Below are 15,123 nucleotides of genomic sequence, written 5' to 3' on the forward strand. Positions count from 1 at the left end.
TGGCAGGCAGACACAAAGGTAAAGCACAAGTTCTATCTAAGTAGGAAATACTATTATAGTATATTATATATTATAGTATGTATACACACATATGTATAACATATGTTATAGTACAGGATATCACAGAGTGGAAACACAGTAAAATGAGCAATCAATTGATCAATTCAGTACACATCAAATAGCACCATGTACATATGCCCAAAACAAAAACTACCCGAGAAAACACTGCTTAGCAATAGCCTACCTAGAAATATTAAATTAGCCAGCAAAACTTGCAGGTCTCCTGCGAGAAGGGTGAAGTCCTTTCTTACCCTTCTTGAATTGCAAAATGCTGTAAACAGATCTCCAGCAATGTTTTCGATGACCGATCCAGGGTAAGGAGACTGCCAGGAAGACAGCTGCCTCCTCTGCTGACTCTTACTCATTACCTACTGACGGAGCACTTCTCCACTCCAGACCACAGCCACAGGAGTAAATAACCCTCAGTCAACAGAGGCATTGAGTTGAGCTGAAGTGGGCACACTAGGTGGAAGGAAGGGCTGTTATTTACCTGGCACTAAGCATGTATTCTATGATGGGATCCTCACTGTACTCTCCGAATAGTCATTTCAAACACTTTCCTCAAACCTCCTACTCCTCCCCACTTCTACTGATGGCTTCAACTATACTTTATTGAGAAAATTAAAATCTTTAGAAGAAAATTGCTTCATCTTCCCACCACTGAGTTCCTAAGTTTAACTGAATCTGGGTCCATTTTTTCCTTCCTGCTTGTTACCATGCAGGAAGGGACCCTCCCACCAGCAAAGGCTGATCCCTTCACTTGTTCCAGAAGCCATCCTCTCTTCTCCCAGGGACTTTGCTCCTTTTTGGTTCCCTTTTTCTTCCATCATTATTCTCTCTCTCTCTCTTTCTCTCTCTCTCTCTCTTCCTCTCTCTCTCCCCATCTGTCTAGTAAGTCATTCTTATTGGCATAACATGGTCTAGCACCTCCTGTATTTAAAAACCAACAAAAGCCTTAACATCACATTCTTTCTTAGCTGCTACCTTGATTTTCTAAGGTTGTCTACATGTGTCCATATTTCTTCTCCCCATTTGCTCATTTCTCCTTATTATTTTACATTTTCATTGAACACACAGAAAAACTACATAACCATCACCAATATTCAAGGTTCTTACAGGCATCCCTCAGATTCCATCTCCCTACATCCCCTCCAAAGGTAACCACTATCCTAAATTTTGTTTTTTTTTTAATCATTCCCTTGATTTTTTTCTTAATCAGATTTGCTATCAAATAACTTATATGCAGTAAATTCACATAATTTAAAAGTACATGCTGGGCATGGTGGCACATGCCTGTAGTCCCAGCTACTTGGGAGACTGAGGTGTTTGAAGCCATCTGGGGCAACATAGTGAGACCCCATTTCTAAAAAAATACAATGCAATGAATTTTGCTAGATATATGTCATCATGTAATCACCACCATAGTCATGATCCAGAACATTTCTTTCATCCCAAAACATTTTCTCTTGCTTCTTTGCAGGTCAATTTTCTTTTTTCTTTTTTCTTTTTCTTTTTTTTTTTGAGATGGAGTCTTGCTCTGTCACCCAGGCTGGAGTGCAGTGGCATGACCTTGGCTCACTGCAAGCTCCGCCTCCTGGGTTCACACCATTCTCCTGCCTCAGCCTACAAAGTAGCCGGGACTACAGGCACCCACCACCGCACCCGGCTAATTTTTTGTATTTTTAGTAGAGACTGGGTTTCACCGTGTTAGCCAGGATGGTCTCGATCTCCTGACCTTGTGATCCGCCCGCCTTGGCCTCCCAAAGTGCTGGGATTACAGGCGTGAGCCACTGCGCCCGCCGCAAGTCAATTTTTATCCCCATCCTTGACCACTAGCAAACACTAATTTCTGCAACTAGTGTCTTACCTTTTTTAGGATTTTATATAAATGGAATCATATAGTATGTAGTCTTTTGTCCTTGACTTCCTTCAGTTAGCATAATGCTTTTGAGATTCATCTATGCTATTGTATGTAGTAATAGTTCATTCCTTGTGCTGAATACTATTACACTATATGGATATACTGCAATGTGTTTATCCATTTGCAGTTGAGAGACATTTGGGTTGTTTGCAGTTTTAGGTTATCATGACTAATGCTGCTTTGACTATTCAAGCACAGGTCTTTATGTGAACATATGCTTTCATGTCTCTTGGGTAAATACCCAGGGATGGGATTGTTGGGTGGTTTGGAAAGTGTATGTTTCACTTTATAAGAAATTACCAAGCTTTTTCCAAAGTGGTTGCACCATTTTTACATCTCCACCAGCAGTGTATGAGAGTTCGGGGTGCTCCTCATTAACATTTAGTATGATCAGTTTTCTTTTTTTTTTTGGTTTTTTAACTTTAGCCATCCTAGTTAGTATATAGTGATATCTCATTGTGGTTTTAATTTGCATTACTCTACTAACTAATAAATGTCGAACATCTTTTTATGTGTTTGTCATCCATATATTTTCTTTGATAAGGTATCTTTTCATATCTTTTGCTCATTTTTAAAATTAGATTTTTATCTTCTTGTTATTAAGTTGTAAGAGTTCTTTATATATTCTAGATACAAGTCTTATCAAATACTTGTTTTGCAAAGTATTCTCCCAGTCTGTGGTTTGCCTTTCCATTTTCTTAACAATGTCTTTCAAAGAACAAATGTTTAAAAATTTTAAAATACTATTTTTAAACATTTTTAAGTGTTATCAATTTTTTTCTTTTATGATTTTTTGTATCCCATCTTAAAAATCTTTGCCTATTTCAAAGTTATTGCAATAATCTGCTAAATTGTTTTTCCTGTAAGTGTAGTAGTTTTAGCTCTTATATTTAAGTCTATGATGCATTTCAAGTGAATTTTTGTGTATGGGATAAGTTAAGAGCCTATTGCTTTAACACCATTTATTGAAAAGATTATTATTTCCCCATTGAAATACCTTGGCACTTATGTTGAAAATCAATTGACCATATATGAGCAGGCCCATTTCTGTATCTCTACTCTTTTCAGTTAATCTTTATGTGTTTCTTTATGGCAATACCATACCATTTGTAGAGTAAGTCTTGGAGTCATGTAGAGTAAGTTTGTTTTACCTTTTCAAAATTATTTGACTATTTTAGGTCCTTTGTATTTCCATCTGAATAAGCTTGTCAATTTCTACAAAAAAAAAAAATAAATAAATTCTGCTTGGAGACTCTACTTTCTTTTTCTTTTTTTTTTTTTTTTGGTTGCCCTGCCTGCCCATATGTTCTGTTACAATATACAGATGACCCTCCATCTCTGTCGGTTCTGAATTCACAGACTGAACCAACTGTGGATCAAAACGATAGTTAAGTCTATGATGGTTGAGTCTTTAATGAACATGCACAGACTTTTTTTTTTCTTGTCACTATTCCCTGAACAACACAGTATAACAACTATTTACAGAGCATTCACATTGTATTAGGTATTTCAGGTAGTCTAGAGATGACTTAATACATAGAGGAGGATGTGCATAGGTTTGTGAAAATACTACACCATTTTATACCAAGGACTTGAGCATCTGCAGATTCTGGCATTCAGGGGGATCCTGGAACCCATCCTGCACCTGACACTGAGGAGTGATTGTATGTTGCGAAGCAACAGAGTGACGTTTTTAGATTCCATTTTCCCCAAACTCTCCAACAGCATCCCATTTTATTTAGAATGAAAGCAAAATACCTTCCAGTGGCATATGTTTAGTTTCTGTCACCTTTCTGACGTCATCTTCTCTTCTCATTGCTTTCTGTGGCCATCCCAGGGAGACTCTACTTTCTATAATGATGGCATGGAGAAGAGGTAGAGAAGTTTCTTTCCACAGCAAACAAGTATAAAACTGGACAAAATTATTAACAACAACCATTTTGGAGCACTGGTAAATGGCCAAAGTCAAGTAACAGTTTTAGAAGTTTCACTCATGAAAATTTCACCACACCAAATAAGAAGACTGAGTTTGTGGCCTCCGTTGTTCTGGACATGGCACAGGAGGCATTCCTATGCAAATATCCATGTTGAATAGCAAGAACCTACAGTTTTAATGGTTGGAGGTGGTTGTCTTGGTTTGAGAAGTGTGGCAGAACACCTAATATGGAAGAATTTTGTTAATAGACCTGAGAGAGCCATAGAAAGGCTGATATCATAAAATCTCCACATATCTCTGAATAAATGCTAAGCTATGTGTGCATCCCAAGAGCCCAGTTAAAATTAAAAGTCTGAAGAGACTTGAGAATCTGCCGTACCTTTAAATGTGCTCCTTGTCCAGGCGCAGTGGCTCGCTCTGTAATCCCAGCACTTTGGGAGGCTGAGGCGGGGGGATCACCTGAGGTCAGGAGTTCGAGACCAGCCTGACCAACATGGAGAAACCCCATCTCTACTAAAAAGACAAATTTAGCCAGGCATGATGGTGCATGCCTGTAATCCCAGCTACTTGGGCGGCTAAGGCAGGAGAATTGCTTGAACCTGGGAGGTGGAGATTGTGGTGAGCCATCGCACTCCAGCCTGGGCAACAAGAGCAAAACTCCGTCTCAAAAAAAATAAAAAATTAAAAAAAAAAATAAAATTTTTAAAAAAGTGCTCCTCAATTGATATACTCAGATGGCAGAAAGTGAAAGTCTTGCTGGCTTGAGGTGTCTTAGCATAGCCTCCACCCAACATATTGGTTTAAGAAGAAGAAAAAGAATCCAAAATTACTGAACATGTTATTTACAATTCTACTTTTTAACCCCCATCCCCAATATAGAGAAATAGAAAAGTATGACCCCTACTCAAGATATGAAAACCAGTCAATAAAAACTAATTCCAGGCTGGGTACAGTGGCTCAAACTTGTAATCCCAGGGCTTTGGGAGGCTGATGTAGGGGGACTCCTTAAGGCCAGGAGTTCATAACCACCCTGGGCAACAGAGTGAGACCTCATCTCTACCAAATATATATATATTTGGGCATGGTGGTACATGTTCTAGTAGTTCTATCTACTCCGGAGACTGAGGTGGGAGAATCTCTTCAGTGCAAGAGTTTGATGTTAGAGTGAGCTTGATTATGCCACTGCACTCCAGCCTGGGCATCAGAGTGAGAGTCTCTCCCCCACACTGCACCCACGCCCCCCACCCAAAAAAAAAACAAAACTGATTCCAAATGTCCCCTGATGTTGCAGCTAGCAAAAAATATTTCAAAGCAGCTGTTATAAATATGTCTTAGGAATTAAAAAATATATGTGTTCAAATAATTAAGGGAAAGTATGCTAATGATGAGTGAACAAATAGGAAATCTCACAAGAGAAACAAATTTGTTTAAAAAAAGATTCTAATGGAAATGCTAGAGCTGAAAATACTCTATTGAAATGAAATTTTTTGGATGAGCTCAACAGAAGATTTGATCTGTCCGAAGAAAGTCAGTGAGCTTAAAGATAGATTCACAGAAATTACACATCTGAAGAATATAGAAAAGATAGAAGAAAAATGAACAGGATCTCAGACACCTGTATGAGATCACTAGAAACAGTCTATCCTACATGAAACTGAAATCCCAGAAGGAGAGGAAAGCAAAAGAAGCAAAAAAATGTATTTGAATGAATAAAGGCTGAACATAATACAATTAATGGTTGACTTCTTCTTGAAAACAGTGGAAGCTAGAAAACATTGGAACGACATATTCAGGTGCAAAAAAAAAAGAAAAAACAACTGTCAACCAAGAATTCTATATCCAGATTATTCTTGAGGAATGAAGACAAAATAAAGACAATTTCAAATAAACAAAAATGAAGGAAACTTATTGCTAGCATATCTGTACCTACAAGAAATGCTAAAGGAAATCCATTAGGCTAAAAGAAAATGATACCAGATGGCAACTCAGAGACTCAAGAGGAAGTGTAAAGCACTGGAATTGGTACATATTTGCACAGATGTAAAAGATTTTACTGATTTATATATTTTTTCTTTTTATTCTCTTAATTTATTTGAAAGACATGACTCTTTAAAGCAAACTTTATAACACTGTACTCAAGGGTTCACAACATGTATAGATGTAATATGTATGACAATAATAACACAAAAGACAGAAATGTTACTATAACTATACTGGCAATAAGTTTCTATATTTTATTATTATTTATTGAGTTAGACTGGTATAAGTTAAAGATGCATATTGTATCTTTTTTTTTTTTTTTTGAGACAGAGTCTTGCTCTGTCACCAGGCTGGAGTACAATGGTGCGATCTTGGCTCACTGCAACCTCCACCTCCCAGGTTCAAGCGATTCCCCTGCCTCAGCCTCCCTAGTAGCCAGGACTACAGGTACATGCCACCACACCCAGCTAATATTTTGTATTTTAGTAGAGACAGGGTTCACCATGTTGGCCAGGATGGTCTCGATCTCCTGACCTCATGATCCACCTGCCTCAGCCTCCCAAAGTGCTGGGATTACAGGCATAAAACACCGTGCCCAGCCTATCTTTTTATTTTTATTACATATGAGCTATCGCTATGTTGCCCAGGCTGGAGTGCAATGGCTATTTACAGGCACAATCCTGCCGTTAATCAGCATCAGACCTTTGACTTGCTCTATTTTCAACTTGGGCTGATTCATTCCTCCTTAGATAACCTGGTGGTTCCCTCCTTCCAGGAAGTTCCCATATTGATGCTAAGCTTAGTACAGACACCTGATCAACATAGCCCACTACAGCCCCAAATTTCTGGGCTTAAACAATCCTCCCATCTCAACCTTCCAAGTAGCTAAGATTACAGGTGTGTGCCACCACACCCAGTCTCATATGGTATTTTTAGAGGAATTACTAAAAAATAAAGCAAACAAATATAGCTATCAAGTCAGAAGAGGAATTAAACTAGAATAAAAGAATAAATTTTTCATTATTCAGCTCCCACTATAAGTGAGAACACATGGTATTTGGTTTTCTGTTGCTCGGTGAGTTTGCTGAGGATAATGGCTTCCAGCTCCATCCATGTCCCTGCAAAGGACATGATCTCAATCCTTTTCATGGCTGCATAGTATTCCATGTGTATATGTACTACATTTTCTCTATCCAGTCTATCATTGACGGGCATTTGGGTTGATTCCATGTCTTTGTTATTGTGAATAGTGCTGCAATGAACATACATGTGCACACAGAGAGGGGAACGACACACACTGAGCCTGTTGGGAGGTGCAGTGCGGGGAGGGAGAGCATTAGGAAAAATAGCTAATGCATGCTGGGCTTAATACTTAGGTGATGGGTTAATAGGTGCAGCACACCACCATGGCACATGTTTACCTATGTAACAACCCTGCACGTTCTGCATGTGTACCCCAGAATTGAAAATTAAATAAATAAATTTTTAGCACAAAAAAGAGTAAAGGAGGAACACAGGAGCAACAAGAACAAAAAGATGAAGTGAATAGAAAAACATAGCAAAATGGCCTAACTTTTCTAGCACTTGATGGTTATATTTACTGTGAATATTTACTAAATATTCTAATCAAAAGTCTGATATTGTCAGACTGGATAAAAAAAGCAAGATTCAGTATTTGGTTTTTACTTGAGATGTGCTTTAAATTCAAAGTCACAAATCTCATCCAGTGAATTTCTTACTTTGGATAATATCTAGATGTTCCATTTGGGTCTTTTTCACATTTTCAAATTCTCTTCTCATTATGGCTATGTTTTCTTCTACCTTTTGAACATATGGAATTGTTTTAATATTCTTATGCACTAGTTTCATCATTGATATCATTTTTGCATCGGTTTCTGTGGATTGGTTTTTGTCTATGTTTTGGGATATTATTTTCCTGCTTCTTTGCATACCTCATGGTTATTTATTTTTTTCTCAGATACTGGGTCTTGTGAATTTATGATGCCGGTGGCTAGATTTTCTTACATTCTTTTAATGTTGTACTTCTTTTTTTCTGGTATGCAGTTATTTGGATAACAGTTGGATCCTTTCAAGCTTGCTTTTAAGCTTTGTGGGTTTGGGTCCACAGCAGCCTCTAGTAAGGTTTTATGCTGACTATTAAGATGTTTTACTTCTTAGTTTCCTACTGATGCGCCATATATCATGAGACCTGTTCACTCTGACTTGTGGAAGCAAGAATATTTCCCAGTGCTATATGAGGTCCAGGAATTGTTCTGCCTACTCCCTTCTGGTAGGTCTTTCCCTGACCTCAGGTTATTCTCTCTCACTCCCATTAATGCCTAGTGTTCCATTATTGGAACGCTAAGCATGTGGGAGTTATTTATATCCTACTGCTCAATGTCATCGTCAAGGTCTGATTTTTCAAATTCAAAAAATTGCAACCTCAAGTATAAGTGGGTTAAGTAGATCACTCTGCAGATCCCCGGAGCTCTCCTGTATAGCTCCTTCCTCTACAGTACTCTGCTCTGTAAATTGTGGCTGCCTTGTTCTCCCCTAACACCAATCTGCTTTCTTCATTACCACTGGATTTTGTTTGGGGTTTGGTTTTTCAGTGCTACTGCCTGAAAACTCCCTTCAGGAGGTAAGCTGGTGCAATTACAGAGCTCACCTGGTTTGTTTTCCTTCACTTACACGCTACAGTCCTGCTCTGCCTATTGTCCAATTTCCAAAAAACCACTGTTTCATGTATTTTTCTAGTTGTCAAGTTGTTAAGGCAGAAGAGTAAATTTGCTCTCTGTTCTAACATGTTGACCAGAAGCAGGAGTTTCAGTTCTTTTGCTTTTTAAAAATACTTTTACAATATTTTAAAATTTGGGGTATTTGAAGATTATTTTAAATGCACAGTAAATAATACTGTAAGTTGGGGTTGTTTTTTGATAATTTTTTCTCCATTCAAAGTACTATTTATTTATTTTTCTACAAATTTCTCCTTTAATAAGGGCTTGTTCATTTTGTAGGGAAAATGTCCCAAACATCAGGCTGTTCACAAAAATAACCCACAATATCAACTTTATAAAACAATCTTAAGACTGATTTTTTTTTTAGAGGATGCATTTGACATGCCAACTCTCATTCACAAAAATACACTGCTACTTTTGCGCTGCACTGCCCCACACAGCACACGTATGTGGGATATAACCCACATACTTCTAACTCAAAGCTGCCCTCCAGTGCTACTGAACTAAATGAGATTGCCTTTGCAGGTAGGGAAACAACTACTGAACTCATGTATGAATGAAAAGAACTGTACTCCTGCATAACAAGAGATTATTTTGGAGACAGTTGATAAAAACCATACATCCTTTTTATTGAACAGTTGTAAAGAGGTATCAAAATTAAAAGCAAAAATTACAGGGTAAGACTTAACAAAACTACTAGGAGCCTCAAAGGAAGTGATAACGAGACTAGGCTCAGAGCAATATGAATTAATGAACATGGGAAGGACAAGGATGGGGAGAACAGTGAGCATGTGCTGAAGATACTAGGGGAGAGAATCAGGTGAGGAATTTGATCTTAGACAGCCGCCTAGGTAAAGAGATAATGGGATAGGATTTCTAAACCCCATCATGTGCTTAAGAGTTGTTCTCAGCCAGGTGCGGTGGCTCACACCTGTAATCCAGCACTTTGGGAGGCCGAGGCAGGTGGATCACCTGAGGTCAGGAGTTCGAGATCAGCCTGGCCAACATGGCAAAAACCCATCTCTACTAAAAAAATACAAAAATTAGCTAGGCATGGTGGCACACGTCTGTAATCCCAGCTACTTGGGAGGCTGAGGCAGCAGAATTGCCTGAACCTGGGAGGCGGAGTTTGCAGTGAGCCGACATTGTGCCATTGCACTCCAACCTGGGTGACAGAGCAAGACTCTGTCTCAAAAAAGAAAAAAAAAAAAGTCATTTCTGCCATTGGCGCTGTCTCTGTCATCCTCCCCTTTCTCAGCCTCTTTTTAATCATCCTTGATTATCTCCAATGTGGGTCACCCCCACATTCAGTATCATCGTCATCCAGCAGGTCCTTCTCCTCAGCAGAGTCATCTGCAGCCCCTCAGACTCCTTCTTCACGTTAGTCTCATCTTACTTCATGGAGCTGCTGCTCTGCCCGTTCACATTCTTCAACTCTACTCCTTGTTGGCTCTCCTCCTTTTCAAATTTCTGCAGATTTTCCAGTAGAGAATCCACTTTTTGTTTTATCTGGGTCAATTCCTTCTTATAGCCTGAAGGTCATCTCCTTTCAATTTGGAAGATCCCCACTGCCCACTCTTAGAATTGAAACCACTTTTACCCCTTTGTGAGGTGTTTCCTGATACACGCTGGCGTTTTGAGGGCACTACAGCCCAAGCACTAGGAGGAGGAGGAGAAGCATGTGCTGGATCACTGTGCATCCTGTCATAACAATCCCTTTGAAAGTCACAGACCAAGTCAAAAGAGGAGCCGTACATCTCCGCTGCAGATCATCTCATGCCGGCTTTTCTTCAATTCACTTTCAGCTCTGCAGCCAGATTAGTATCTAAAACTTGGCTGGCAATCATTCTGCCATTCCCTCCTGCCACAGCAGCCTGGGTATTTCTCTCATGAACATAGTGAATGGAGGCAAAGCCCTTATGAACAGAGTCACCCACAATTTTGCCATACTTTGAAAAGATTGCTTCCACATCAGAATTCTTGACCACAAGCGTGTTGAGATTCCCAACGAATACTCTGGGGTTCATGGAGTGAGGATCTCACTTGTTGGTTACATTGCTAGCCATTGTGTTTGATGGAAAGTTTTCTCACAAAGCCAAAAACAGGAGTGGGAAGGGAGATTCTGTGTCTCCAACTCCAGGGTTCCATGTGGAGAAGTCAATTGCTGCTTGAGGTCAACAGCATGGCCACAATCACTCAGTATTCATCTCAAAGTATTACTTATAAGATTCATCTTCGTTGGTCTAACTACAATTCATTCATTTCACTGCTGTATAATCTTCCATTGTGCGAATACACCAAAACTTACTTATCCTTTCTTTTGTCCATGTTTGGATTATTTTAATTTTGTGCTATCATGAACAAAGAATAGTGCTATTAGGAGTATTTTATGTATGTCTCCTAGTAGGCATATGTAAGAATTTCTCTAGGTTGTATGCCAGGAGTGAAATTACTGGGTTTTAGGGTAGACAATGTCCATTTTTTAGGATAATGCCCCCCCTGCCCCGCCCCAGCCCTCCGCTTTTCATTTTTCAATCTACTAGGCTATTTTTACTTTCTCAACCTCTTCCTTTACTAGCTCAGGACCTTTGCACAAACAATTTCCTTTACTTGAAACACTTTTCTCACTTGCAACTTACAAAGCTTGTCTTTTGCATTCTTTAGATATCAGCCTAATATCATATCCACAGAGAGGCCTTCTCTGCTTACCCACCTGAAAGCAGATTGCCTCACTTTATTCTTCATCATAGCACCCAGCTCATTTACAGCTTGTCTCTCACCAGGCTATAAGGCTCAGGAGTGTAGGAACAATGGTTATCTTGTTGAACATTGTTTATCTAGTGCCTAGCTCAATGCCTGGGATGCAGTAGGCATTTAAGAATATGTTTTCTGGATGAATGAATACATAAGCAAACTAATAAAAGACATTATTATCTTCACTTTACAAATAAGGATATTGAAGTTCAGGAAGGGTTGTATAACATAGTGACATGATACAGATAGTAGCTGAAGAAGCCAGGATTTGAATATAGGGTCTGTTTTTCAAGGCTTTGGATAGCATAATTAAAGTAACAGAACTTTTCAATAGTTACAAAGGTGATCTCTCTGTTAGTTTCTGGAACCCCTTCAACATCTTGTGTTCCAGGACTTTGGGGAATTTCTTAAGCAGAAACTAACTAGAATTCATCCTTAGGCTATTGGGCATCTCTTACTGTAGCATGCTAAACATGGGTATTTTATAGACTGTTGCCATATTACAGTAGGGTTTCTATGCAAGATGGAGAAGGGGGAACACTTGGATATATTCCACAAATTAAACTTGAACTATTCCACAGACTTAGTATCAATCTTTTCTGTGCCTTAAACATAAACTAGAATGAGTTTCATGAGTTCCTTGAGTATAGAAATCACATCCGGCCGGGCGCGGTGGCTCAAGCCTGTAATCCCAGCACTTTGGGAGGCCGAGACGGGCGGATCACGAGGTCAGGAGATCGAGACCATCCTGGCTAACACGGTGAAACCCCGTCTCTACTAAAAAATACAAAAAACTAGCCGGGCGAAGTGGCGGGCGCCTGTGGTCCCAGCTACTCGGGAGGCTGAGGCAGGAGAATGGCGTGAACCTGGGAGGCGGAGCTTGCAGTGAGCTGAGATCCGGCCACCGCACTCCAGCCTGGGCGACAGAGCCAGACTCAGTCTCAAAAAAAAAAAAAAAAAAAAAAAAAAAAGAAATCACATCCTTACATCTTGGTGTCCCAGATGTCTAGCAGAGTATCTAACTTATAGTGGGGACTCAGCACCTATCAGATGAGTGAAAAGTAGCAGAAGCTGGATTATGAGGGGTGACACCATTTCACCTTAAAGGTAAAATAATGCAAATGAGATTATATGCACATGTATTTTATGTAATATAATAAAATATATACATAGATATATGAATGAAGTAAAATGAGATAATAGCATATTCTGAAGACTATTTCAGAAATGAGCATTATAAGTTATAGAAAAATTAAGTTACACAACAAACTAGAATATCCTGGGCATGAAGAGTATTAAAATCATGGAATTATTGGTAAAATTCTCCTATAAAGTAGAAATAAATACAACCAGCTACTACACACACACACATACACACAAACACACACTCCAAAAAGAATTCCAGCAAATGCAATTGTGGTAGAGAAATGAAAGCACAACTAAAATCTAAGTGATAGTATGTACCATTATGTTAGTTGTTATTATAGAAAGCTATGTGGCATTATCGCTAAAGACAGGGGGATGAGCATCAAACCTCAGTTCAAACCCAGCTCTGTCATTTAGTACTATAAGAATGTGGCAAATTACAACTCTGAGCTTCTGTTTTCTCAGCTGTAAAGTAAGGACGATAACACCTACTTCATACGTTTATCAGGAAGATCAAATGAGACAATACGAATGTTTAAAATTGTCATTGGCACATGTTAGGTGCTCAGGAAATGAGTGTATTACTATTGTCATCATTTTAATCATCAGTATCATCATCGTATTGGCAATTTGAGCAACACATTCTAATGGTCATCTCATGAAACTAGAGATCTATCATGTCTATGACAGTACAGAAAGTTTTTATTCTATGTACTTGCCATTGCCTCCTTTTTCTACTCAAACAATAGACCATTGTAAAGTACTTGACCAACTGGATTGATCTGTTGTGGTAACAGTTAATGCCAGATATGCCAGATACACTGGAAATATAAATATTAATCCTATTCCAGGTGAGGAATACTAAGTCTTCCTGATTATGGAGCCTAGAAGCTCTTGATTAACAATTAAAACAAACAAACAAACACAAAGTTTGAGAGTGGGAGAATTACTCTCTTGCGCAGTAGAGGATAGACCTGCAGCTGAATCCTTGAAGCCAGATATCTTTCTGAGCACCAGTTTCTTGATTTATAAACTGGGGACATACTCACCTGTTAAGGTTTCTGTGAGGACTAAATCATATAATGTCTGCTAAACTACCTAACAGAGCAACCAGGACAAAGTGATACTAAAAAATAAAAAACTAAACAACAACAACAACAAAAACAGTGGTCTACTCTTTCCTTCCCAAACTTTTTGAGTGTTCTAAAGACTTGGTAAATGGAAGCTAAAAAATCCTTTTTGAGAATAAGAGGCAGCTGGATGACAGTGGGAGATCTTGTTGGAGGACTTAGAAGGCTTCCTGTTTTTACAAAAGCATGAATTAAGAGAACAATAAATAATGGAGCAGCAAAGGAAGAGGAATTAATGAGTGCCCTCTCTTTGATTTTTCCTTGATTTCTACATCTTGTCTTCCTAATATACCTTCTTCTTAGGGTTGCATTGTAGCCTAGATGCTTTTAGAACAAAATGTTCAGGTAACACAACCATACAAATTAAGAATTGACTGTCAGAAGTAATGATAAAGATATCATACTGGCATACATCTTTATTGGTTATGCATTTTTGTAAGGACTAATAAGTTCTGTGAAGCTTCATTTTTTTCTTTCAACTCACAACTATTAAGGATCAACTATCTGTTAGGAACTGTGCTAGATGTTAGTAATACAGAAAAAAACACTGTCAGTTCAAGTTGTTTGCATTCCAAATTCTTTCCTCTTACTTCCAACTCCACAAATGTGACTGCAAGAAAGAATTTTTACACAAAGACAAAACTCTTTCATCCTGATGTATGACCATTGTTAGCCTTTATAATGACAGGAAGTCACAGGGGGATAATGCCAGAATGCTACAAAGACAAAGCAGATAGACCCATAAAGAAGAGGGAAGTAATTAATCGATGGGAAATAAATTTTTAGTTTCAGTATCTCCAGTGATTCTTTTAATCATTTCTAGTAAGTATCTGAAAAATCTGTTTTTAGTCTTTTTATTTATAAAAATTAAATCAGAAATATTAATTACTTCAGTTTTGGTTTTGGTACATAATAAGAACACAAGGTCGAGCATGGTGGTTCATGCCTATAATTCCAGCACTTTGGAAGGCCGAGGTGGGTGGATCACTTGTGGTCAGGAGTTCGAGACCAGCCTGGCCAACATAGTGAAACCCCATCTCTACTAAAAATACAAACAAATTAACCGGGTGTGGTGGTGCATGCCTGTAATCCCAGCTAATTTGGAGGCTGAGGCAGGAGAATTGCTTGAACCTAGGAGGTGAAGGTTGCAGCAGTGAGCTGAGATCATGCCACTGCACTCCAGCCTGGGCAACAGAGTGAGACTTCATCTCAAAAAAGAAAAAAAAAAAAAAAAAAAAGAGAGAGAGAACTAAACTAAAGTGTTGTTTGACTTGAGTATCTTGAGATACATAATTTTCTTACACATTGTTTACTAATCTCATGCATAGATCCCATTAAATTTTCTTACATTAAAATTCTCTTTGTTCCCTCTTTTGTAGTTATTTTAAATTAACTTTTCCTCACTGTATTATTTGCATTGTTTCATGCTACCCTAAGTCCCTTTGGAATCAAGGAAAA

The 15,123-nt window shown here is 38.6% G+C and overlaps 1 pseudogene; it reads right to left on the reverse strand.

Moving 5' to 3' along the window:
- Positions 1-9,783: 9,783 nt before the first annotated feature.
- On the reverse strand, positions 9,784-10,716 carry LOC110744027 (annotated as a pseudogene).
- Positions 10,717-15,123: the final 4,407 nt, after the last annotated feature.

Source organism: Papio anubis, chromosome 1 (assembly GCF_008728515.1).
Source record: "Papio anubis isolate 15944 chromosome 1, Panubis1.0, whole genome shotgun sequence".
NCBI classification, from domain to species: Eukaryota; Metazoa; Chordata; class Mammalia; order Primates; family Cercopithecidae; genus Papio; species Papio anubis.